Source organism: Malaclemys terrapin, chromosome 1 (genome assembly GCF_027887155.1).
Source record: "Malaclemys terrapin pileata isolate rMalTer1 chromosome 1, rMalTer1.hap1, whole genome shotgun sequence".
In the NCBI taxonomy this organism is placed as follows: domain Eukaryota; kingdom Metazoa; phylum Chordata; order Testudines; family Emydidae; genus Malaclemys; species Malaclemys terrapin.
In genome coordinates, this window is record NC_071505.1 from 108,940,920 (window position 1) to 108,967,626 (window position 26,707).

A 26,707-nucleotide genomic window follows, 5' to 3' on the forward strand; every position below is an offset into this window, starting at 1 on the left:
ATTTAACTTGTTCCTTTTGCTCACACCCCCTCATTTTGTGCCTTTGCCTTCCTGACTTTACTTCTGAACCTCTCTACTCTTTGCAATTTCCTTTCCCCATTATTTTATATCTACTGTTCCTTCTTTCAGTGTCAGGGCTCTAAAGCGCCTCTGGTGAGGTCACTTTGCTCTTTCCCAGGTGCAGAAGGAGAGAGCTGTCCCAGCGGCATCAAAAGAACTGTCATCAGGGCCGTCTCCAGGCACCAGGCACCCAAGCACATGCTTGGGGCGGCACCTGGTAAGGGGCAGCGGGGGGGCACTCCAACGGCGTGGCGCGGTGCTGGGGGGGGGCGGGCTCCGGTTGTGCAGGGCTCGGCGAGGGGGCGGCACGGACGCAGACCTGGAGGGGGGTTCCGGCGGCGCTCGGCGGGGGCGGGCTCCGGCAGCGTGGCGCTCGGCGGGGGGGGGGGCAGTGCAGGGCTTGGCACTCGGGGGGGGTTCCAGCGCGCGGCGCTGGAGGGGGGTTCCAGCGGTGCTCGGCAGGGGCGGGCTCCGGCGGTGCGGCGCTGGGGGGGAGGCGGCGCGGGGCTTGGCGCTCAGGGGGGGTTCTGGCAGCGCTCGGCGCAGGGGGCGGCGCGGCGCTCGGCGCAGGGGGCGGCACGGCGCTCGGCGGGGGAGCTCGGGGGCGGCGCTTTTTTTTGCTGCTTGGGGCAGCAAAAAAGCTAGAGCCGGCCCTGATTGTCATCCCAAGTCGGTATAGTTAACCACCTGATAAACTTGGGGAGGGAGAAGGATGTCCCAGAGTCACTGACTAGGATGGCTCTGCCTCAGGTGCGCAGAGGAGAAATGAAGAGTGCATTGTGAAGAGAAGCCACCTCAGGAACGAGAGGGGGAATCACACCAGAATCACAGGCGTTTGCACGGGGTGTGCCCAGGTACACCCTAATCATGCCTGAGCTCCATCTAGGAAGGCTGCTAAGGCTGTTCCCCTCCCCCGCTGGAGGCTCGGAGGAAGAGGAGGAGGCTGCTTAGCACCCCCTGGGGGAGATCAGCTGTTGGCAACTGCCAATCAGCTATTTAGCATGCTGCAGCAGCTCTCATCAGCTCTTTGGCTGGCTGCAGCTAATCAGCTGTTTGGCGGGAAGTGCCTGCCTATCAGCTGTTTCTCCTGCCACTGCTGAAGCTCCCAGACTGCAGGTAGAGGTGAGTGAGTCTTTCTGATTTTCAGGGTAGAGGGAGCTGGGTTAGGCGGGACCAGCAGCCAGGGCACGGCAGCTTCTGGGCTAGCTGCAGAAGGGTGGGCAGCTTCTTGGCAGGGGGCTGGGGGGAGATGGGCGGGCAGCTTCTCAGCTGGCTCCAGGGGGCTGCTGGGGGGAGTATGGGCTGGGGGCTTTCTCAAGGACTGAGCCAGCCTCTCTCAGCCCACGCTGGTGTTTCCCCCAGGACCTGTGCTCCCCTTCAGCCAGGAGAAACCAGCTGCAGACCCCCTTAGTGCTGGGCAGGGGAACAAACCAAAGGACATGGCTCCTTTAAGAAAAGTTCTCCCTTGTGTCTGATGAGTGAAATTGGGCTGGGTCCCGCAGCTCGCCCCCCTCCCCCTTCTTTACCCGTCCAGAGGGGCTTCACTGCAGCCTCATGCCTGGAAAGTAATGCTTGCACAGGTCAAAGCTGTCTCCTCCTCTCCCATGCCCAGATCAAGCCTGCCTGAGGGGCTTTTCCTCCAAGAGAGAAAGTTTATCTCCTCCCCTGCCGATAACCGTCCCCTCCTCTCACAAAAGTTGTAGAGTGTGTGAAGACGTCAAAGTAGGGGTGGGCTGCAGCCCTGGGATTGGAAAGAGCTAGGGCGACACAGCAAGATGAATGAATGGGCCATTTCTATGCTGGGCTGTTGAATTAAATTTCTCTCTCTGTCGGGGCATGTAGTTTCTAGGCTGGCCGCAGGGGGTGCGGTTGGGGGGGAGACAGAGCTGCTTTGAGTGTGTTGGTGGGAGCAGGCGCTAAACAGAGCCACCAGGAAGTGGGGAGCAGAGAGAGATGGGAAAAGGGACACAGGTGGAGAGCAAGAACTGGGAAACATCAGGAAGGGGAGATACCATGATAAACACACTTTCAATAACTAGAATGAAAGTGTATAAATATGTTGAAAATAGCCTCCCCTCAAAACTGGCAGAGTGCCCCTCCAGCACCCACACCTTGCCCTTAAGGCAGGAGGGGGCAGAAAGGAGTGAGCAGCTGGTGGGAGGCATTTAGGGGAGGGAGCTGGCAAGAAGGTGGCATTCAGGGGGGTCTAGGAGGATGGGGCAGGAAGAGGTGGAGTGGGGGCAGAGCCTTGGATAAGGGGGTGGAGCCAGGATGGGGCACCCACCGGCAAAACCAAAAGTCAGCACCTCTGAGTCGGGGTGACAGGATCCCGCCTGCCGGTGCAGGGTGTATTTGCTGCCTGTACAAACTTCCCCAGCAGCTGCACAAAGTTGTTATAATTGTGTCACACAGTGAACCCCATGCTGCTACCGTGACCCCCCCCCCTTGCTCCCCTGCCTGGGCCCGCCCAGCCAATCGTTGCCTCCCCTTTGACTTATGTCAGTCATAGTGCTCTTCCATCGCTGTGCTCCAGCTTGGTTGACGCTCTCTGCACCTGTCCCATAAGTGCCATCACGTCTTTGGTCAAGGGGATGGCCGGGGGTGGGATTTGGTGGGGACTCTGTTCTGAGTGGGGGTGTGGTAAGGGGGCCGGGCTGGGCCAGGGGGGTTGGATATGGCCCAGAGGGTTTCGGGGGCAGTCAGAGGACAGAGAATGAGGGTGTTGGATAGGATGTGGAAGACCCAGGGGGCTTATCAGGGGTGGGGTGTGGCTAGGGTTCGTGGCAGTCAGGGGACAGGGAGGTTGGATAGTTGGTAGGGTCCTGGGGGGTGATTAGGTGATGGGGGGGTCTCTGGAGGGGGTGGTCAGGGGACAAGGAGCGGGGGGGGTTGGATGGATCGGGAGTTCTGGGGATACTGTCGGGGCAGGGAGCAGTTGGATTGTCATGGGAGTCCCAGGGGTCTGTCTGGGTGTGGGGGTGTGGCTAAGGGTCGGGGCAGTCAGGGGACAGGTAGGGTCCTAGGGAGGCAGTTACAGTGGGGGGGTCTCAGGAGGGGGCAGTCAGGAGACAAGGAGCATGGAGGCTTAGATAGGGGGTGGGGTTCTGGGGGGCAGTTAGGGGCAGGATGCCCAGGGGGGCCAGTCAGGGGACAAGGAGCAGGAGGGGGGGTTGGGAGTTCTTAGGGGTGCAGTCAGGGGGCAGGAAGTGGGAGGGAGTGGATTGGGGTGGGGCTTGGGCGAGGCTCCCTGGGTGCACACCCTAATGAAATGTACTGTGCATGCCTATGACCAGAATGCAAAGGTGAAATCCTTTCCCATATGCTTTACAAGTGAGTTTCCTTCTCTGTGGTTATGAGCACTTCCTTGGCTGATGGGGATGAGATCTTGTATTCTGCTTTGGAGCTCTCCAATGGTTCAGACACGCTAGCCCGCTGCTTCTTTGGCTGAGGCAAGTCCTCTGCTGGGGTAGTGAGTTGCTTTAGCCTCTGCAGAGAGACAGGCAGACAGAGGGAATCTCTGTTAATTAAACTGGTAAACAAACTGACACCCAATAGCAATCCACAGTAATTGCTGTGGGCAAAGGCATTTCAGAGAGCTAATCCTCTCCACTTTCCATTCCTCTCCTCTGTCTTCTCTCACACACACACACACACACACACACACACACACACACACACACTTTACTTTTCTGCGCTTTAGCCAGTTCTCATCCATGATTATTCAACCTCCAGGCTTACAATGTTGCTATTTGTTTACATTTTGGGACACATGTATCACAAGGCGCACTCGAGGTGTATTTATAGGAGGAGGGACGGTTTTCTGTTTAAGGCACAGGAGTGGGAATCAGTACACAGGGCTCTATTCCTGGTTCTGTCTCACATCTCCAGTGGCCTCAGACAAGCCCCTTGTGACTTAATTTTTCTGTGGTGCGGAATAGTCACAACTTCCGCTGACTTCAATGGGAGTTGTGGCTCCTCTGAACTCATCCGATTCGAAGGGCTGATAATAAAGAAGTGATGCTCAGTCACAGATACAGTTCACGTCAATAGAAAAATCAGCATCTTCAGCTCTTTGTACCCATGTCATCAACTATAATACAGGGTTACTAATACTGCCCTCCTTACAGGGGTCCTGGGAGGCTTTCATTAGAGGCTGTGCCATGCTTTGTGATCATTGGATGGAAAACACTAAGTAATATTATCCCACTGCACACACCTACCCACAGAGCAGTGCCATAGAGAGAGATGCTTTTAGCTATAGATCTCCCCCCCTGCATGTTTCTAGCATTCGTCTCACACCCTATACCCTCCTGAGACCCTGCACTCCCTGGGACTACCACAAAGAAGTGTTTCTCAGTGGTTTCCAGACTCACTGAGCATCAAAACACTTCTCTAACAGACATTGATATTCATAGTTACATGTGTCTTTCTATTCAGACTGTCTGGCTCAGCACACATCACTCATCTGATCACATGCTTACAGACCATATCACAAACAGGGCTGAGTAATTAACTAATTTCTATAACTAATTTTGAGACTCTCTGTTTGTGAATTGCCTGCCAACAGATTGTTATTTTCTCTAATTTATTCAAAAATATTCATCCAGTTATTTCTGGCATAGTTCTTGGCCTGTAGCTTGTTTGGAATTTGAGCTGTTCTTAGCTGGTCACATAAGGTAACAATGTTTGTGTTTCCTTATTGGCCCAGTGGAACTCTGGGAGTCAGCTTGCTGGTGTGAATAGTCACAATTACCAATTAGAAATGTGCTTTCCATGAATATACTGCAATAGTCACTTGAAATACAGTATGCTGGTCCTTGGAGGTTTGCTGCCAGTACATGCATTGCTTAAAATATTCATAGGCAGTGAATGAAAGAGGGGCACGAGCACAGTCAGGGAGACGCTGTTTCAAAATCAGAACAAATATTCATTGAGGATTTTTTTGGAGGGGGGAAGGAGGTAGACAGATCCCTTCCTGCATTTCTAATCCATGTCCTTGGAAGCTTCTTTATAAAGAGACAGTTAAAAAGTCCATAGAAGTTATATCTGACACTTTATATAATGAGAGGTAAACAAAAAATATCTCTTATCTGTAACTTGACTAAAACAGTGCTAATTTATAAGTATGCTCAAGTGACTAACGCATCATAATAAAATATTTGGCACCTACAGGAACTTTTTGGCTGTAGATCTCAAAATGCTTACCAAAGGTGGATAAGTATCATTCCCATTTTACAGCTGGGAAAGTTAAGTCACAAAGGCCCCCATCTACCGTTAATATCAGACCATTTAACATCTTTCAGCTGTGTAACCTGGTTGTGTTGTAGACTAGGTAACTGAAGTCTTGTCTACACACAAGTTTTACCACTTTAATTATATCGGTCTCGTTAATGCAATAACCACCCCTCCAATGTGAGAACAGCTATTGTTTCCCCAGGGACTGCACCTTGATGTGGTGCATATGCTTGTGTACTCCAGGTACCCTGAGAGCTATGTTGGCAGATGTAGAACTCTTGGTACGGTCATCCAAGACAGAAAGGTCAAAGGATAGGAGCCAAACTAAAGACAGTCCACAAGTCTTACAAAAATGTTCTCTGTTACAGAAACATCCCGGAGACAAGATGAATCTGTCACAGATTTGCAAATACAAATATCAACTGTGCAGAACCATGATGTGCTGGATGTAAGACAAGATAGAATTGATCAACCAGCAAATCCAGCTGACGTTCTGATGCTGGAGAATCAAATCCACAGGAAGTTTTTAATGTGAAATGGGGTATCTTCACAGCTAAAAGTAAGTCAAGAATTGGGAGTTGGAATGTTAGATCCCCTGCCCAGCTGACCCCCTTTCCCACAGTTGGCTGGAGTTGGGTAAGAAGCAGATGTGGCAGCAGGTTTTTTGGCTCCATAGAGTCTGCTCGAGTGCCGTGACCTTGGACTGCAGCCAGCGTCTTATCTTCGGGCTGAGCTGAGAGTGGAGGCGTTGTGTTAACCCGTTCTCTTCTCCCTTCCTCCCCCTTCGTCCTCTCGCAACCTGCAAAGGAATCTTCCACTCCACACTCACACCTTTAACCCTTCCCAAAATGCCTTGCAATGCTTGCAACAGCATTGGCAACATACAATGCTGATCTGCCTCCGCAGGGGACCCCTTCAGGGACGGGGCCACTGGGTTGTGACAAGAGCACAGGTAGACTGACACAAGTTATCAGAGAAATGAAAATCTTTCTCCTAAGTATACCTGGATTGACTGAGATGAGGTGGACTGGACCCATCTAATTATCATTGGAAGGCATGGTTGAAGAGAAGATGATAAACATAGGAAAGGTTAAGTTTAGCAAGGAAGCTACTACAACACTGAAGGAATGGGTACCTGCACACTCAAGAATACTGACCGCTCGCTTTATAACAAACCAAGCAAAAGTCACACTTGTTCAGTGTTCTGCACCTAACGAATGATTGCGATGAACAAGGCAAAGATTGTTTCTATGAAAGGTTGCAGAGCGTCCTTGGCAAGATCAATAAATATGATATTATCTCTATGGGAGATCTAAATACACAGGTTGGCGATGATAATACTGGATCTGAGCACATTATGGGCAGAAATGGCATATTAGAACAGACTGACAATGGAAAATGTTTTTATAATTCTGTGTCCGATGCAATCTATGAATTTTCACACAAGGAAAGACAAACTGACGTGGAGATGAAATGATGGCTTCACCCAGAAACAGCTTGATCATGTTGCCTTTAGTAGGTGCTAGAGAAGATCACAGTTGAACACCAGGCTGTATAGGAGTGCTAGTATTAGAAGTGACCACCATCTTCTTATTGGGACAATCAAAATAAACCCCCCCAAAAATAACACTCAAGGCAGAAGGAATGTATGATACTAGAAAGTTAGTAGATCCAACAGTGAAGGTACGTTTCAAGATGCAATTTAGCAATAGATTTGAAGAGTTAAAGACACAGAGGGATGACAGAAAAACAATGGGAGTTTTTCAAAGAAGCAAGTGAGGATGCATCCAGGACTACCATGTGGAATGAGACTATCTAAAAAAGAAGAATGGCTCCAACCAAATACTTGGAAGCTAGTGGAATAGAGGAAAGAATTAAAGAAGAGAAAGCAACAAGAATGAGACAGCAGTAAAAGAACTATTCTGCAACGAGAATATGCGGATACAGACAAGGAAGTTAAAAGATTAGCCAGAAGAGATCATAGAGAATGGATGAAAAAGAGACACTGCGGAGGCACATAGGAGAGAGGATTCTACAAAGTTTTCTCTAGTATCTAAACAACTGACATCACAATGCTCTAACCATTGTAGAATTGGGTAGAAAAGGTCAAGACTGTACGATTTCAACCATAAAGGATGGACAGAGTGCCCGTTGGATGGTACATTTCCAGGCTGTGCTAAACCAGCCAGAACCATTAACACATACTGAGAAATGTGAAGACATAGCGGTCTTATCTATATCACTACAAGTAATCGCCTTGGAGGAAGGAACTAGGGCTATAAACCAGCTGAAAAGTGTTAAAGCACCAGGCTAGGATAAAACAAATGCTGAAATGTTAAACACTGGGGAGGAAGTGATGGTGAATTACATGTTCAGGCAGTTGAAGAGTGGTCTGGAGAAGGGACGCCCGTCCAAAGATTGGAGAAGAGGTGTTATCTGCAAAATCCCTGAAAAGGTAGAACAGCTTATTTGTGATAAGTAGAGAAGGGTGATACTCCTAGCTGTACCTGGGAAAGTGTTTTGTATTATCACTTTGAATGGGATGAAAACTGCTATTGATAAAGTACTCAGGGAAGAACAGGCTGGATTTCAATCTGGTAGATCATGTTCGGAACAGATTTTCACCTTGAGAAGACTCATTGAGAAAGTTGCATCACATGGGTCAGCAGATGGAGGACTCAGTGATTCATAGATGCCAAGGGCAGAAGGGACCATTGTGATCATCTAGTCTGACTTCTTACCTGTATAACACAGGCCATAGAACTTACATTTTAGAAAAACATCCAATCTGGAATTAAAAATCGTGAGTGAAGGAGAATCCACCAGGACCTTTGTGATCAGACAGACTGCTACGGTGGTTTGGCCATACCATCAGGTTACCTGGTGCTTCTGCTATGGGTATGTCTTAAATTGGATTCTTCCTGGGGGGAAAAGAAGACATGGAAGACAATGAATGACTCATTGCAGGATGACTGAAAATGATATTGCCATCATGGAGACTACATATTATTGAGTCAAACATCTTGCTCTGGACAGACAGCAGTGGGGAAAATGGGTTGCCTCATGCGCCACTAGGCTCAGGAGATTCCACAGCTAAAAGCTAAGAACAGTTCCACTAGTATAAAAGTGCTTATACCAGTCTAGCTTATTCCAGTGTGGGAAGGGGATTAAGGTATACCCACAAAAGGCACCTTTATACCAATATAACTGCATCCACATTAAGGGTTGTACCAATATAACCGTTCCAGTTAAAAACAACAACTCTAACCGAAATAGCAATACTGCTACAAAATCAGTGTAGACTAGGCCCAGGTGTTAAGAGCCTTTCCAACTGCCTAAAGCTGGTCCAGCTGATAAAAGCAACCTTTCCCCTGTGCAGAGAGGGCCAGTAAAGCCAAGCCACTTGCCTGAGAACACAGTTGTAGTCAATACTAGAAGGCAGGTCTCCTGACTCCCAGTGCTGTTTCCAATCCAGGAGGCTGCATTCCTTGACTGTTTTCTCTGCCTTCCTCCCTTCCCCATTTGCTCAAGGCTTTTTCTCCCTCTCCCCTCTGAATGGGGCTTTGCCTTGTAACTCAGGCACCTGAGGTGGGAACTAATCAGCACTGCCACACAGCCTGTCCCTTCTAATTAAGTTAGAGTTCCTAGCCAGGAAATAAGTGCCTAATGGGCACAGATTCACCTTCCCTGAGGTGACAGAGTTGGAAAGGACATTGTGAGCCCAGTTTTTTTTCCCTGATGCAATCAGGGCCGGCTCTAGGATTTTTGCCGCCCAAAGCAAAAACAATTTTGGCCGCCCCCCCCCCCCCTTACTTAATTACCCCACCCCCGGCCCTGCCTCAACTCCGCCCCTTCACCAAATCCCCAGCCCTGCCTCCTCCCCCCAGGCTCTCAAGCCTAGGAGGGAGGGAGGGAGGCGGAGAAGCAACGCTGCGCCGCGGCCGCTCGGAGTCTCCCCCGCCCCCAGGTTTGAGAGCCTGGGAGGGAGGGGGAGACTCCGAGTGGCCGCGGCGCGGGCGCCGCTTCTCCCCCTCCCTCCCTGGCTCTCAAGCCTGGGACGGAGGGGGAGCAGCGGCACGTGAAACGTCCGCTCGGGATCTCCCCCTCCCTCCCAGGCTCTCAAGCCTGGGAGGGAGGGAGAGCAGCGGCGCGCGAATCAGCTGTTTCGTGCGCCATGGCAGCAGCAGCGGAGGTGAGCTAGGGCGGCCGGGGCACATTTTTAGGGGTGGCATTCTGGCGCCGGCCATGCCGCCCCTAAAAATGTGCCGCTCCAAGCACCAGCTTGTTTTGCTGGTGCCTAGAGCCGTCCCTGGATGCAATACCACTGCAGGGTTCTCCTCTCCACTCATCTCGTGTAGAGAGATTTGAATAACGCCCCCCAGCTCCCCAGAGTTACATTCCATGCTCCCCAATTCATTTACATTTCCATCAGCCTGAGCTGTCATTCAAACTGGGACAAACAGGGGGAGAGCTGCAGTGGTACAGGAGCCAGCAAACAGAGCTGTAAACAGGGGTGTTTGAGTGGGAGTTTGCAGGGGGAGTTTGGGGGAAGACTAAGAGGCAGGCAGAGGATCAGACAGGCTAGTGAAGGGAGTGTGCAGTGTTCTAGCAGTGTTTTGGTGCTTGTTGGGGGTTTGTTTTGCTGTGGGTGGTGGTGGTTTGGTTTGTGTTTCCTAGATTTACAGGATTTAGGTGGGAAGCCTATGACAGATTCAGAGGGGCAGCAGTGGTAGTGACCCAAGCAGTGGAAGACACAATGAAGATGACTGGATGTGGAAGCTGCGGCATGTACATGATCGTGGAGGGGGTACCTGATAAGAGTTTCGTCTGCACAAAGTGCCGCCTGATAGAGCTGATGGAAGAAAAGATCTGAGGATTGGAGATGCAGGTGGAAACTCTGGTTGAGTTTAGAAAGGGGTTCGAGTGGATGATGGAGCAAAGACCTGAGAAGTCTGTATGGAAAAGCTCAGACTTGCAGATGGAAACAGGACCAAAGAACTCTGAGAGGAGACTGCTAGGTGAGGAAAGTGGAAGCATGTGACTAAGAGAACCAGGCAGAGGAAAAAGACGGGCTAATGAAGGAGAAATAGAGCTCAGGAACAGGTTTGCAGAGTTGGAAAATGAAGAAGGGGCACAGCAGGTGGTTGCTGAAGGTGAGAGGGCAAGGAAGAAGTGAAGAGCAGCTAGTTCTATAAGAAGAAAGGAAGAATCAATGGAGATAACACGAAACATGAGCCCCAGGAGGATACAGGATGGGTTGCGGAGGATTGCAAGGGTGAATAGGAATCGAGAGGATTTGCAGCCAGAGGGAACAGGGGATAGACTGGAGAATCGCACCGTCACCAGGAAAAGGCAGATCTACGTGATTGGAGACTCCTTACTGAGAAGAATAGACAGGTCTGTAACCAGAGCTGATCCAGAGAACAGAAGGGTGTGCTGTCTGCCGGGTGCTAAGATACGGGATGTGGACCTGAGGCTGAAGAGGATCCTAACGGAAGCGGGAAAGAATCTGCTGATTGTCCTTCATGTGGGAACAAATGATACAGCTAGATTCTCACTGGAACGTATCAAGGGAGACTAGGCCCAGGCTGTGGAAGACGCTTAAGGAAATCGAGGCTCAGGTGATCTTCAGTGGGATTCTGCCTGTTCCTAGAGAAGGGCAACAAAGGTGTGACAAGTTTATGATGATCAACAGATGGCTCAGTCAGTGGTGTTATAAGGAGGGCTTTGGAATGTATGGCCACTGGGAAGCATTCATGGACAGAGGACTATTCTCTCAGGATGGACTTTACCTGAGTAGGGAGGGAAATAGACTTGTAGGATGGAGGCTGGCACAACTGATTAAGAGAGCTTTAAACTAGGAATTGGGGGGAGATGTACAAGTAATCTCCACGCTGGATTTTAACATTGAGAGGGAAGAAAACAAAGAAAGAAAGGATACAGCCGTGGGTAGGAGAATGGACATACGGAGGAAGGGTAGTGTAGCTACCATTCTAATAGGTGATACTGGTGGTAGAATGTGTGGGCCTAATCGGGTATAGAATGTGAGCAAAGCCAAACAGCAAGAATTAAGATGTTTGTACACCAATGCGAGGAGCCTAGGTAACAAAATGGAGGAACTAGAGTTACTGGTGCAGGAAGTGAAACCAGATATTATACGGATAACAGAAACATGGTGGAATAGTAGTCATGGCTGGAGTACAGGTATTGAAGGGTATGTGCTGTTTAGGAAAGACAGAAATAAAGGCAAAGGTAGTGGAGTAGCATTGTATATCAGTGATGAGGTAGACTAAAGAAATAAGAAGGGATGGAATGGATAAGAGAGTCTGTCTGGGCAAAAATCACATTGGGGAAGAAAGCTACTAGAGCCTCCCCTGAGAGAGTGCTTGGGGTGTGCTATAGACCACCGGGATCTGATTTAGATATGGATAGAGACCTTTTTAATGTTTTTAATGAAGAAAATACTAATAGGAATTGTATGATCACAGCAAACTTTAACTTCCCAGATATGGACTGGAGGACAAGTGCTAGTAATAATAATAGGGCTCAGATTTTCCTAGATACGATAGCTGATGGATTCCTTCACCAAGTAGTTGTTGAACCAACAAGAGGGGATGCCATTTTAAATTTGGTTTTGGTGAGTAGTGAGGACCTCATAGAAGAAATGGTTGTAGGGGACAACCTTGGTTCGAGCAATCATGAGCTAATTGAGTTTAAACTAAATGGAAGGATAAACAAAAATAGATCTGACTAGGGTTTTTGATTTCAAAAGGGCTAACTTTAAAAAATTAAGGAAATTAGTTAGGGAAGTGGATTGGACTGAAGAACTTGGGGATCTAAAGGCAGAGGAGGCCTGGAATTACTTCAAGTCAAAGTTGCAGAAACTAGCAGAAGCCTGCATCCCAAGAAAGAGGAAAAAATTCATAGGCAGGAGTTGTAGACCACGCTGGATGAGCAAGTATCTCAGAGAGGTGATTAAGAAAAAGCAGAAAGCCTACAAGGAGTGGAAGATGGGAGTGATCAGCAAGGAAAGCTACCTTATTGAGGTCAGAACATGTAGGGATCAAGTGAGAAAGGCCAAAAGCCATGTAGATTTGGACCTTGAAAAGGGAATTTAAACCAATAGTAAAAGGTTCTATAGTCATATAAATAAGAAGAAAACCAAGAAAGAAGTGGGACTGCTAAACACTGAGGATGGAGTGGAGGTTAAGGATAATCTAGGCATGGCCCAATATCTAAACAAATACTTTGCCTCAGTCTTTAATGAGGCTAATGAGGAGCTTAGGGATAATGGTAGGATGACAAATGGGAACGAGGATATGGAGGTAGATATTACCACATCTGAGGTAGAAGCCAAACTGGAACAACTTAATGGGACTAAATCGGGGGGCCCAGATAATCTTCATCCAAGAATATTAAAGGAGTTGGCACATGAAATTGCAAGCCCCTTAGCAAGAATTTTTAACGAATCTGTAAACTCAGGGGTTGTACCATATGACTGGAGAATTGCTAACATAGTTCCTATCTTTAAGAAAGGGGGGGGAAAGTGATCCACGCAACTACAGACCTGTTAGTTTGACATCTGTAGTATGCAGGCTCTTGGGAAAAAATGTGAAGGAGAAAGTAGTTAAGGACATTGAGGCCAACAGTAATTGGGACAAATTACAACATGGTTTTACAAAAGGTAGATTGTGCAAACCAACCTGATCTCCTTCTTTGAGAAAGTAACAGATTTTTTTAAACAAAGGAAACACAGTGGATCTAATTTACCTGGATTTCAGTTAGGCATCTGATACAGTTCCACATGGGGAATTATTAACTAAATTGGAAAAGATGGGGATCAATATGAAAATTGAAAGGTGGATAAGGAACTGGTTAAAGGGGAGATGACGACAACGAGTCATACTGAAAGGTGAATTGTCAGGCTGGAGGGAGGTTACTAGTGGAGTTCCTCAGGGATCGGTTTTGGGACCAATCTTTTTATTACTGACCTTGGCACAAAAAGTGGGAATGTGCTAATAAAGTTTGTGGATGACACAAAGCTGGGAGGTATTGCCAACACAGAGAAGGACCGGGATATCCTACAGGAAGATCTGGATGACCTCATAAACTGGAGTAATAGTAATAGGATGGATTTTAATAGTGAAAAATGCAAGGCCATGCATTTAGGGATTAATAACAAGAATTTTTGTTATAAGCAGGGGAGGCATCAGTTGGAAGTAACAGAGGAGGAGAAGGACCTCGGAGTATTGGTTGATCACAGGAGGACTATGAGCCGCCAATGTGATATGGCTGTGAAAAAAGCTAATGTGGTCTTGGGATGCATCAGGCGAGGTATTTCCAGTAGAAATAAAGGAGGTGTTAGTACCGTTATACAAGGCACTGGTGAGACCTCATCTGGAATACTGTGTGCAGTTCTGGTCTCCCATGTTTAAGAAGGATGAATTCAAACTGGAACAGGTACAGAGAAAGGCTACTAGGAGGATCTGAGGAATGGAAAACCTGTCTTATGAAAAGAGACAGGAAGAGCGTGGCTTGTTTAGCCTAACCCAAAGAAGGCTGAGGGGAGATATGATTGCTCTCTACAAATATATCAGAGGAATAAATACCAGGGAGGGAGAGGAATTATCAGTTCCAATGTGGACACAAGAACAAATGGCTATAAACAGGCCATCAGGAAGTTTAGACTTGAAATTAGATGAAGGTTTCTAACCATCAGAGGAGTGAAGTTCTGGAACAGCCTTTCCAGGGGAGTGGGGGCGGGGGAGACATATCTGGCTTCAAGACTGAGCTTGATAAGCTTATGGAGGGGATGGTATAATGAGATTGGTCTTTGACTATTAGCGGTAAATATGCCCAATGGCTTGTGATGGGATGTTAGATGGGGTGGGATCTGAGTTACTACAGAGAATTCTTTCCTGGGTGTCTGGCTGGTGAGTCTTGCCCACATGCTCAGGGTTTAGCTGATCACCATATTTGGGGTCAGGAAGGAATTTTCCTCGAGGGCAGATTGGCAGAGGCCCTGGGGGGTTTTCACCTTCCTCTGCAGCGTGGGGCACGGGTCACTTGCTGGAAGATTCTCTGCACATTGAAGTCTTTAAACCATGATTTGAGGACTTCAATGGCTCAGACACATGTTTGATACAGGAGTGGATGGGTGAGATTCTGTAGCCTGCATTGTGCAGGAGGTCAGACTAGATGATCACAATGGTCCCTTCTGACCTTAAAGTCTATGATTCTATGAGAGATTGTGCTTCTCCAGGTCTACACAAGGAAGTAACTCAGTGTGTGTGGACCTTGGAATAGGGGGTGGCCGCCTCCATGGCCCCATTTTCTCCCCCCCCCCCACACACACACATCTTAGAACCTTGCATAAGGCTCTCCACAGGTTCAGGTTCCCTGTGATGGAAGAAGAGGGGATTGGGCATGGAAAAGGCAGCTTTGTATAGACTTGGAGCAAGTCATATGTCCTGCCCATACTGATCCTCGAGAGATTGCCTGGGCCAGGGCAGGGTTAGGTACTACATCTTGTGAAGAGTTATCTGGGGCAGCCCTGGCCAGGGGAGACACTGGTAAGGAGTAAGGGGGAGATCAGAGGTAAAGAGCCAGTGTCTGATCCAGGACTTGCACTTGGCACAACTCAGGAGGGTGCTCTATGCCACCTTCACTCCCCTGATCCTGGGGGCAGCTGATCTCCAGTGGAAATTAAGCCCACAAGCCTGTGTCCTCAGGGCGCCTTTCTGGAAGCCAGGGATTGACTGAGTATAGAGTTGCCTCCGTCAAACTCCCTTTTCCATTAACACTCTTTGCACCAGGGAGTGGGAGGGGTAGAGATAGATGCTGCTATGACAGCTCTGTGCCACAGGTCATTCTGCAGTAGACAAATGCCAGGCCACCCAGACCAAATGATCAGGGGAGGACTTAGCCAAGGAGATCCTCACTGAGATGTCCTCCTCTGAGCCCCATCCTGTGAGTTTTATCATAGGAGGCGATCCTGACCACTGTTTTGTGTATCGTCCATTGACCATGGACCCATAACTCTTTATACAGGCAAATCTTCCAATGAAGTCATTGGGAGTTTTGCCTGAGTAAGGGCTTCAGGATTTGGACTCTTATAAACTGGCAGCTACCAAATGAAAGTACCTTTTTCCCCACAAAGGCTCACCACATCACATTCAGCCTCAGCTTCAAATGACCCTGCTGCTTCCCCATTTTCTCCAGCATCCAGTCCAAACGTTCCTCTTTCTTTTTAAAACTCTCCATGGACTTGTTCCAGCCAAATGCACAATTCTGGTTTCTCTCTGCACTCCTTCCAAATCCGTCCATTCATCTACACTGGCTTCTTCCCTATCCTTTCATGGTCTCAAATGATATTGGCAAGAGAGTCTTCTCTTACACAGCTCCTTCCATTCTCATCACATTACAACTCTCAGCTAGAGAATCAAAGGGCTGACAGGAAAAGGGATGCATTGGAAAGAACTGACAGATATGGTCACATGCCTATAGAGGAGAGGTAGATGAGGAGACACTTCTACTTGGTCACCCCATTGATTCACTATATTCTTTTTGAAGCACTTCCAAACAGTTCGGGCCAGATTCTCCATTTCCCTGCATCTCGTGTCATCATTTTACACTAGTGCAAATTGCTCCCATTCTAACTTATGCCAACTTTACACAGATGTAACCAACGAACATGGTGACAGGCCTCAGTGAACCAGGTCTATCCCTTTAAAGAAATGTTAAGCACTGAATTGTCTGAATGACATTCACGATCGTGAAAACTGCTGTACTGACCGTGCCACAGATCAAGGACAGCATGGGCAGCATAAGGACTATCTTCATCCCCACTGTCCCACTCATGTGTCTCAAATGTGATCCACAGTGACCACCTCTGGGAGCAGGAAGGTACTTTATTCCCCACACCTCTATTCATCTGTGGCCTCTCTTCTAAACCTCTCAACAAGAGGTTCAATTAGGGCCAGTTGCCGAGATGGTTTCGTACTAGTACAGTAGAACCTCAGCGTTACAGACATCAGAGTTATGAACTGACCGGTCAACCACACACCCCATTTGGAACTGGAAGTATGCAACCAGGCAGCAGCAGAGACAAAAAAACCAAAACCCAAATACAGTGCAGTTCTGTACTAAAAATAAAGGGAAAGCAACATTCTTCTTCTGCATAATGAATACAGCTTTGAAACTTTATCATAGAATCATAGAATATCAGGGTTGAAAGGGACTTCAGGAGGTCATCTAGTCCAACCCCCTGCTCAAAGCAGGACCAATTCCCAACTAAATCATCCCAGCCAGGGCTTTGTCAAGCCTGACCTTAAAAAACCTCTAAGGAAGGAGATTCCACCACCTCCCTAGGTAACCCATTCCAGTGCTTCACCACCCTCCTAGTAAAAAAAGTTTTTCGTAATATTCAACCTAAACCTCCCACACTGCAACTTGAGACCATTACTCCTTGTTCTGTCATCTGGTACCACTGAGAACAGTCTAGATCCATCCTCTTTGGAACCCCCTTTCAGGTAGTTGAAAGCAGCTATCAAATCCCCCCTCATTCTTCTCTTCTGCAGACTAAACAATCCCAGTTCCCTCAGCCTCTCCTCATAAGTCATGTGTTCCAGCCCCCTAACCATTTTTGTTGCCCTCCACTGGACTCTTTCCAATTTTTCCACATCCTTCTTGTAGTGTGGGGCCCAAAACTGGACACAGTACTCCAGATGAGGCCTCACCAATGTCGAATAGAGGGGAATGATCACGTCCCTCGATCTGCTGGCAACGGCCCTACTTATACAGCCCAAAATGCCATTAGCCTTCTTGGCAACAAAGGCACACTGTTGACTCATATCCAGCTTCTCATCCACTGTGACCCCTAGGTCCTTTTCTGCAGAACTGCTTCCTAGCCATTCGGTCCCTAGTCTGTAACAGTGAATGGGATTCTTCCGTCCTAAGTGCAGAACTCTGCATTTGTCCTTGTTGAACCTCATCAGGTTTCTTTTGGCCCAATCCTCTAATTTGTCTAGGTCCCTCTGTATCCTATCCCTACCCTCCAGCATATCTACCACTCCTCCCAGTTTAGTGTCATCTGCAAACTTGCTGAAAGTTCAGTCCACGCCATCCTCCAGATCATTAATGAAGATATTGAACAAAACCGACCCTTGGGGCACTCCACTTGAAACCGGCTGCCAACTAAACATGGAGCCATTGATCACTACCTGTTGAGCCCGATGATCTAGCCAGCTTTCTATCCACCTTATAGTCCATTCATCCAGCCCATACTTCTTTAACTTGCTGAGAAGAATACTGTGGGAGACTGTATCAAAAGCTTTGCTAAAGTCAAGGAATTAAGTCAATGTTCAATTCTAATCTTTTGAAAGAACCATAATGTTTTGTTCAGAGTTACGAACATTTCAGAATTACGAACAACCTCCATTCCCAAGGGTTCATAACTCTGAGGTTCTATTGTACTGGATGGAGACCATCTATTCCTTTCATACAAGCCAATGGGAAGCACTCACACAGACTTTAGTCACTGATGACCTGGGCTGGATTTGAATCTGGGACCTAGAAGTTCTGGACCTTCTTTTACCTTCTTTAGTGATCCCCTGGTTTTCAGCAGGATGAAAATGACGTAGAGTGGAATGCAGATCATGGAAGAGAGAGCCATCAACCAGCCCAGAGCGTAGCCCCACGGAGGGTACACGTACCAGTTGTTGTATTTGAGGGGGGCGTACTTGATCAGTGAAAATAGGAAAGTCACCTGAGGAATGAAGAACATAAAAGTCAGAATAGCAGGTGGGTACATGGTGAGTCAGAAACAGGTGGTGGGAGACTGTTCCTGACACGGGATGTATAAGCAGTAGAAGATTTGTGATCTCCTTAACTAGTTATATCCTTGTTCCTAAGTGTTTGGGAGTTGGAAATAGTGTCATGGGTATGTACACTGTTGTTACTTACCAGCCTTAACTGAGTTTTGAAACATTTTTTTGGTTTTGGAATTTTCACTCCCCACCTGTGCTGTTTTCCATTCACCAACCCCTCCCCTCTCCTGAACCTTTCAGTGTGAGTCTCTGTGCTCTTCTACCTCCTATCAGCCACCTTTCCAGCCCCTACCCAAATCCTTACCTCGCCTTGCCCTCTCCAACATGGATCCTCTAAACCTCCAGGAAATTCCCTCTCTCTCCAATGTATGTGTAGGAGGAAGGTCCTTATTTGTAAGCTCTCTGTAGTCAGGGTGCAGAAACTCTGGAGCAGCCAATCAGGGGCTGCAGTTTGAGTACCATCTCTGGTGACTCCTGACTTAGTCATGCCTCTGACAGGACTGACCTTTGAGCTCTGAGAACAGCCCTGGGGCACCCAAGGCCCTCTCTGAAAATACTCATTGAAAGATGCTCTCTCAGCCAGCACCCAGCCCTATAGAGCACTCAAACCAGTGAGCTCTCAGCAACTCATGCACGACCAAGCAGCAGCTCTGAAAACTCTGATTGTTTTCAACTCCCATTGGAGCCCTCAGGTGGCAGCTTCAAAAGCTATTTGTGCCTGATCCTGATCCCATTGAGGTCAATGGCAAACAAATGTCATGACGTTCACGGGAGTAGGATTAAGCCCATACCATCTGCTGAAATCAATGGAAACAGAACTGGGCACGAGACAAAAATAGTTAATATCTTTCCTTAATTATAAACTGTTTTCTTCAAACATAGTCAGTGGGTACATTTTCAAGGTGATTTGACTTTATGAAAAGGAAGGTGCAGGAACAAGATGTTTTTGAGTAGCGGGAGTCATAGAAATGTAGACAGAAGAGAACATTTCAGAACAAGATAATTCTTTAATGGGCTGAAATTAAAAAATGATTTGATCAATTCCCTTCGGGCTTTGCAGATACATTCTCCTTTGCCTGCAGAATAAATATGCCAATTTTCAGGCTAAATGAAATTTCCAGACCTAAGACAAGGCTTTACAATGGAAATTGATTCCAGCTTCAACTACGGGGAAGCTACTGCTCCTCCACAGCAATTCTATAAACAATAGTGCCCCCTCAAATTCTCTTCTTCACTCAGATTCTAGGGTCCCTGTACAAACATGCCTCACCATAGTTTGTACCTACCAGGCAAACACCAGGGGTGACAACCTGCCAGCACATCTTAATCAGCGGCGACGGCCGATAACCAATCATGTCCTCAATGTTGTCATAGAAATGGTCCGCACCTTGACCACCAGAGGAAAGGACAGAGAAAGACAGAGGTAAGGGGGGGGGTGAGAATTTTTGTTCTTCAGAAATTACTCATGCCAAGTCCAGGTTTAGTTATGCTTTACTAAAATGACAGCTTTAATTCCGTACAGCAGGGATGTATTTGGTCCTCCAGGTGTTCAGAATTTCTGGAATTCAGGCCACTTATTTAGATGTTTTAATATGGAGATAGCAGATAACGCCCCTGCACTTATGGGGCAAGAGGGGCAGTTGTCCCTTGCTAGACCTTGGTTTTCACCCTCACTCATGCTCCATTATGTCTTCCACTTTTTGTCCTCCCCTTCTCCCACCCCAACCCCCCCTTGGGATGTGGTCATCAGGAAAGCAAATTTTGCCCACCTGAATTTTTCTGAAATGACCCCTATGGCCAGGTGTCTCACTTTAGGCACCAACTCTTAACAATTTGGGCCTAAAAGAACTCCCTAACCTAGCTGAACCCCCGCCCCCGCAGAATAAACCTGTGGGTATACACAGGCTTTGTAATGTGCCCCGTAGGTCAACGAGAGACAGTTCTGTTAGATTAACTGTGTGGCTGTGGGTGGAGGGGCTCTCTGAAGAATATTCTGCCCTAGTAACCAGATGGATACATCTGGGGCTTTCAGCTTAATTGTCCTAGCTGGTTTCTAGGGCTGGTCCAATATTTTCCCTCAACATGTTTAAGGCAAATTGGGTTTTTGACAAAGCAAAATTTTCCGTGAAGTGTCAACATTCCATAGAAAATTTTGACCTTTTTTGTTTAAAATCTGAAAACCTTTTGCTGAAATAATTAAAAAAAAAATTATTTGCAAAGGTTGACATGGTGCTTAATGGGAATTGAAGGGGATGGCTCATGCCCTCATTCTCTGTGGCTGGGTTCCCCAGCTGTATTATATCTTACATGGATGTGGTGCACCATGGAATTACCATGATGCACTGCAGTGGCTCAGTAAAGACAGGAGATTGGGGCATATCAAGGGATAGATAGTCTGGCCAGGGAGCCCACTGTCCACGCCTAGAGGAATTTGGACATGAGGCACCAGAAAACTCCCATGAGTCATGGAGGCAGCATTTCTGAATTTCTGACTTTGGCCAAAAATATTCAGTGTGGTGGGTTTTTTTTCTCCTGAAAAGTTGAAATTTTCCATACGCGGGGGGAAAGCTTTTTTTGGACCAGCTTTACTGATATCACTTTCCAGGTTCAAACAGGACCATGGAATAGTCTGTGTGACATTGCACAATCTTTCCACAGGAACACATTGTGATGTTAAATACAGCCTGGGCAAATTCATCCCTGGTGTAAATCTGCTGAAGTCAATAGAGTATCATGAACATAACAGAAGAACAGCCATACTGGGTCAGACCAAAGGTCCATCTACTCCAGTATCCTGTCTTCTGACAGTGACCAATGCCATGTGACCCAGAGGGAACGAACAGAACAGGTAATCATCAAGTGGATCCATCCCGTCACCCATTCCCAGCTTCTATCAAACAGAGGATAGGGACACAATCCCTGCACATCCTGGCTAATAGCCACTGATGGACCTATCCTCCATGAATTGATCTAGTTCTTTTTTGAACCCTGTTATAGTCTTGGCCCTCGCAACATCTTCTGGCAAAGAGTTCCACATGCTGTGCATTGTGTGAAGAAAAACTTTCATCCTGGATTTCTCTACAGGATCAAGTGGAAGGGAAATCCTGGATGACTGGAGAAAGAGCTCTTTTTCAAACGCAAATATACCAAACAATAGCAAGGAGAACACAGAAGACATCTTTGCACAGGAATCCATATTCTACTAATTATATTTAGTAGTAGTATCGTTAATGTTTCCTTTTCCAAATGTATTCCAGATAAACACCATTTTCTGTGGTTCCAGCGCGCCGATTGCAAGCAGTGGATGATGTAGTGGAACACAGTGGGACCCGACATGAATGGATTCGGAGTGCCCTTGAACATGAGGTTTGTATGATCTACCTTTCACAAGCAAATGACAAAGTAATCAGGCTGAAGAAGGATTATATGCATTATGGGAGGGAATGCCCTAAAGATCTCCCCAGAGCGATCTTCGCTGGAAGGAACAGACGTATCTGCTTTTATCCTGCGCATCCTCAGAGTTGCCAGACTGGAACAAAGCAATAGTCCATGAACCCTAATATCTCCTCTGCAAGTGACCAGTGTTGGATGTTTTAGAAGACATAAAAACCCCAATGACAGTTCCCCTAATTTTGCAAACCTATATCCAGAGGGGAAGTTTCTTTCTGAACCCAGCAGGTGATCTGTTTACACCCTGAAGCATCAGGATGCAGAGCCCTTATAATGTTTTCTCTAGCCTATAAGAACCACAGATGCTGTTCAAGTTGAAATGTGTCTAATCCATTTTTGAAGTTATTAAATTTTGGTTTCCTCAAGACTATCCAGCAATGGTGAGTTCCTCGGGTTAATTATATGGTGCATTAGGGAAAAAAAGATTTCCTTCAATCCATTTTAAATTTGTGGCTGTCTGTCTCCCCTTGTTCTTGTATTATGAGAAAAGATAAAAAGGTGCAATTGCTCATATAGTAACTACCATCCTCAGTTTGATTGCCCTTCTTTCTCTATTTTGAGATGAACTCACCAAAGCCGAAAGCAGAATTCAACTATACAACCCATTCATAGGACTGCAAATGATGATTATGCTACTCTATAGAACCTTTCATTTGAGGATCTCAAAGCACTTTACAAAAGTAGATATTATTGTCCCTATTCTACTGAGGAGCAAGCTGAGGCCCAGAGAAGCCAAATAACTTGTCCAAGATCTGCCCAGCTAAGCAATAGGAAAGCCCAGAATGGAAACCACGGCCCAAATCCTTAGCTGATGCACACTGGCATAGCTCCAGTTGAGGATCTGGCCCAAGTTCTTCAGACTCTGTTCTCTGAGCTATCCACTGAACAGCCATGTTGTCTGTTTTATTCTCTCTTTTCTTAATGCAGCCTCAATCACATCTTCAACTAACACCACACACTGAGCAGACATCTTCAGTGACATGACCATAGTGATGCCTGGATTTCTTTTCTGAGAGGATGAAACAAATTCAGAAGCCATCAGTGCATGGGTATTTTAAATTCTTCTCCCCAACATGCATTTCTTTGCACTTGCCTACACTGGGGAATTCATCGGCCATGGTGTTGGCTCATTTCAAAAGTGGCTCAAAGTCATTTCAGTTCAGGATAGGATAGAGGGGAATGGGGGAGTAGAAGTGTGAGCTACCGGGACTTGGGAGTCTGCAGATTGCTTATACTTTAATCTGCACAGTAGGCAGAGACATAGCTCTGAAATGTCATATGCAAATGTAGAGCAAGAATAGATCATAGTGGACGGGGAAGCTGCTAAAGTGGATGCTTGCCTCAGATAACCAGTCCCTGTTATTCCAAAGCAGAAGGCAGAGCTGAGGAGAAGACTCCAGGATGGATAAGAAGCTGCTGGGGAAGCTATTTGAAAAGATCAGGTTGACACTTAACCTTCCATGGAACAGAAACATGGGCTCTAAGAAAAGTGATGAAGAATGAAGCAGAGAGATGGTGCGTGGTGCATGTGTGAGTGGGAAGAAACCAAGGGACCGCTTACTGACCATGAAAATGCTATAGTCATAGGCAAGAGTGAGCTGTGTCATGAGGTGGGAGAACTGGAAACCAGCACAAGGCACGGGCAAAGACAATTCATCGGAGGTGAACAAATGGAAAGATCCTGGCAGTCTGCAAAGCAAACCTTATGTGGCAATATTTAGACCAGGAAATAGAGGGAGACTGATGAGGAGGCATTAAAGACATGAGTTTGCAAAGTATAACCAGAGAGAAGCTGAAATATGGCAGTCTGGCAAAGAGGCAGCAGAGCCCTCTAAGCAACGCACCCATTGGAGGGCAGGGAAAGCACAAGTACCAGTTCAGCAGGCTGAAGCTGCAGAAGGGAAAGGAAAGCAGAAGGGTGAGTGGAGGCATGAGAGGGGAAGGAAAGAGCACCAGTCAGGGATCATGTTATGAAGGAGAAGAGGCGATGGCAAAGATTGGTTGTCCAGGAATCCACGCTGAAGATGGGAGGAGGGCCAAAATAAAGTGTAATTAATTCTTATGTGTTAATTACATTGCTGTAGCACCCAATCAGGATCAGGGCCCCATTCTGCTGGGTGTTGCACAAACTCACAGGAAGACACCGAGTCCCTGCCCTGCGAGTTTACAATCACAATGGCAGCAGAGCTCCTGAAACACAGCACCCCAGGGAGGCGGGAAGAACTCTCACGCCTCTCGATGGGCTTGGTGCAGCTGGGGCTAGGGCACAGCACAGCCCCCTGTAGCTCCTCAGTCCTAGACTGTGTGAACACAGGGCCAGTTCCTGGCATAAATTTGACAACTCTGGTGGATTCTCTACTAGACACTGACTGCTAATGGTCCCAGGGGGTGTTGTGGTAGCCAAGGGTCACTGGGGTTATGCTCCCTTCCTCCAGCCTTCTCTCCTCGTAGTCTGTGCAGGAGATGGGTTATCATAAAGTCACTACAGCAACTATCCCCTCCTGAGGTTCTCCTATGCAGGTGGAATCCCCCAGTGGCTGGCTTCACTGCTTGCCAAAGGAGCAGTGTAAGGTATCCCGGGTGCAGTCACAATAGAGAAACAATGGCTTCTCTCTCTCCAAACTCAGTCGGACAGCGCTGCCTCAGCTTCCCTTTGGAAGGTTCTCTCCACAAGCATAGGAGCTAGAAACTTCTTCTCCTCCCAAACCATCCCTCCAAAAGAGCTTAATTCTTGCAGGAACAGATTATGGGCTTATCTTCATTGCAAAGTTTCACTCAAGTTATAACTCGAGTGTTGTCGCTTAGAGATCAGACATTTCCAGGCCTGGGGTCTAATACTGAGCTGTGCTAAGCACCCACATCCCTCCTTGACTTTAGTGAGAGCTGCAGGCAGTCAGCACCTCTTAGAATCATATCTGACTTAATTGATCAGACCAGATGGATCATTAAGTCCAGTATCTGATGGTCAGTGCTACTGCTCCAGAGAAAGGGATAACCCATGCAGTTAGCCAGAGGAGTAATGCTCCATGAGGGTGGTGAGGGGGATCCCTTGTTCTTCGTAAATCTTTATATGCAGGGAGGAGCCCAGAGCTGTTGTAGCTGGACACACATTACAGAAATTAGTGAAAGACTCCCATAAAGGGAGTTATTCTCCTCCCTCCCTCTTACTAAAAAGGGAACAGATCCTGGGGCCCAATCCCTGTGTGACTCTGTATCTCCACCAGGAGAAGGTCTGTTTGAGGGATGCATCCTAAAGGTGAAGGTCCCCAGGTGGTCTTGTGGAAGAAAACCCAGGCTGTGTTTAAATCCTAGGGGGGAGGATTCCATTCATTCTATGGCAATGAGATTTCATTCCCCCTATTGCAGGGCTTCTCAAACACTGCCAGGGCGTGGACCACATTTACAGACGGCCTCCTGAGCATCACGCCTCCGTGTTCACAATTGCACAGGCCACATCTCTTCCCAACTGTGATCATATAACACTCTGGTGACAACCTCACCGATTGCTCATGTAGAAAAGAATGACTAGCAATGAAGTCAGGGCACTCTTAGCAGTCTGTAATGGGACATAGCAGCTGGGAATGAAGAAGAAAGCCAGCCCTTTTGGGAGCCGCTATCCTGCTGAGTGTTAGCATGCTGCGTATTCACAGAATCATAGATATGTGGGGTGGGAAGGGACCTCAAGAGGACATCGAGTCCAGCCCCTGCTCAGAGGCAGGACCAAGTGAACCTAGACCATCCCTGACAGGTGTATGTCTAACCTGTTCTTAAAAACCTCCAGTGATGGGGATTCCACAACCTCCCTTGTAAGCCTGTTCCAGTGCTTAACTATTATTTATAGTTAGGAAATTTTTCCTCATATCTAACCTAAATCTCCCTTATTTTACATTAAGCCAATTACGTCTTGTCCGACCTTCAGTGGATCTGGAGAACAATTGATCTCCGACTTCTTTAGAACAGCACTTAATATATTTGAAGACTGTTCTCAGCTCCCTCCCACCCCTGCCCTGTCTTCTTTTCTTAAGACTAAACATGCCCATGTTTTGTTTTTTTAACATTTCCTCATAGGTCAGGTCAGGACATGTTGTGATTGTAATGGCTTTACTCTAATTTGCACTTGCTGGCTTCATTTCTAAGAGTGTTCAAATGGAGTCAGTAGAAAAAAATGGGGGAGTTAGTTAAAAAAAAGTGACTAATGCCAGTTAATGGGTTTTCCCCTGGCTATGGGTCGGCAGCACCGATTCTCTGGCTTATGCTGCAAAGTATTACAGCAGTGGTGCTAACACAAACACACATTCCAAGCTTCCCTATTGCTAGCTACTAGGTAGCTTCCTCCTGCCTGTCAGCAAGGCATTGTTACACAGATTTGAGATTTCAGGTTCACAGCTTTAGTCCTGTAAACAGACCAGGCTGAGTCAAACCCACTGATGGCATTTGCCAAAGGGGAAGCACTAATGTAATTTTCTCCCAGCTCTGAAAACCGAGCGTAAAATAAGTTGATAAGTTTTCAGAGCTCTGGATTTGAAGGCTGATGCACCAATAACATGCTGCAGGGAGCATTCTCCAAACAACAGTGTACACACTGGGATTAACTGTTCCAGAAGAGAGCTCACATACAGTCCTCTTGCTGCATCAGAGCTGAGATTGAAACCATGAGGACTGTTTTAGATAACCAGAGCAGATAGGAAGTGAAGTGATGCCCTAAGGCAGCATTTTGGATGGTCCTGCAATGAATCCATGCTCTGGTTTTTGCATTTGTATAAATCTCTCTCACACAGACACATTCACACACAGAGAACAGGCACAAGCTTTTGGGGTCCAACCTTGCTCCTCTTGAAGTCATTGGGAGTTTTCTATTGATTTCACTGGGCGCCAGATCAGACCTTTAATTTCATTTGTAACTGTGGCCAGACACTATGCAAATGAGTTTTATGCATGCTAATTCACAGTGTGTATGTATATGGCATTTCAGGTTAAATAAATTGTCAGGATTAAATTAACAGAAAGACAGAGGGAGATCGCATGACAGGTCAGCCATAAAATGGCAGCCAGTGCCACTCCTACGTGGAGAATCCTCTTCTGCTCTAAATGAGTGTAGTCTGTGTCAGCCAGAAAGGGCTAGAGGTCCACTGGCA

General features: G+C 47.2%; 1 pseudogene; it reads right to left on the bottom strand.

Moving 5' to 3' along the window:
• Positions 1–3,286: 3,286 nt before the first annotated feature.
• Positions 3,287–26,707, bottom strand: part of LOC128840631 (sodium- and chloride-dependent betaine transporter-like) — a 68,270-nt pseudogene continuing 44,849 nt past the window's right edge.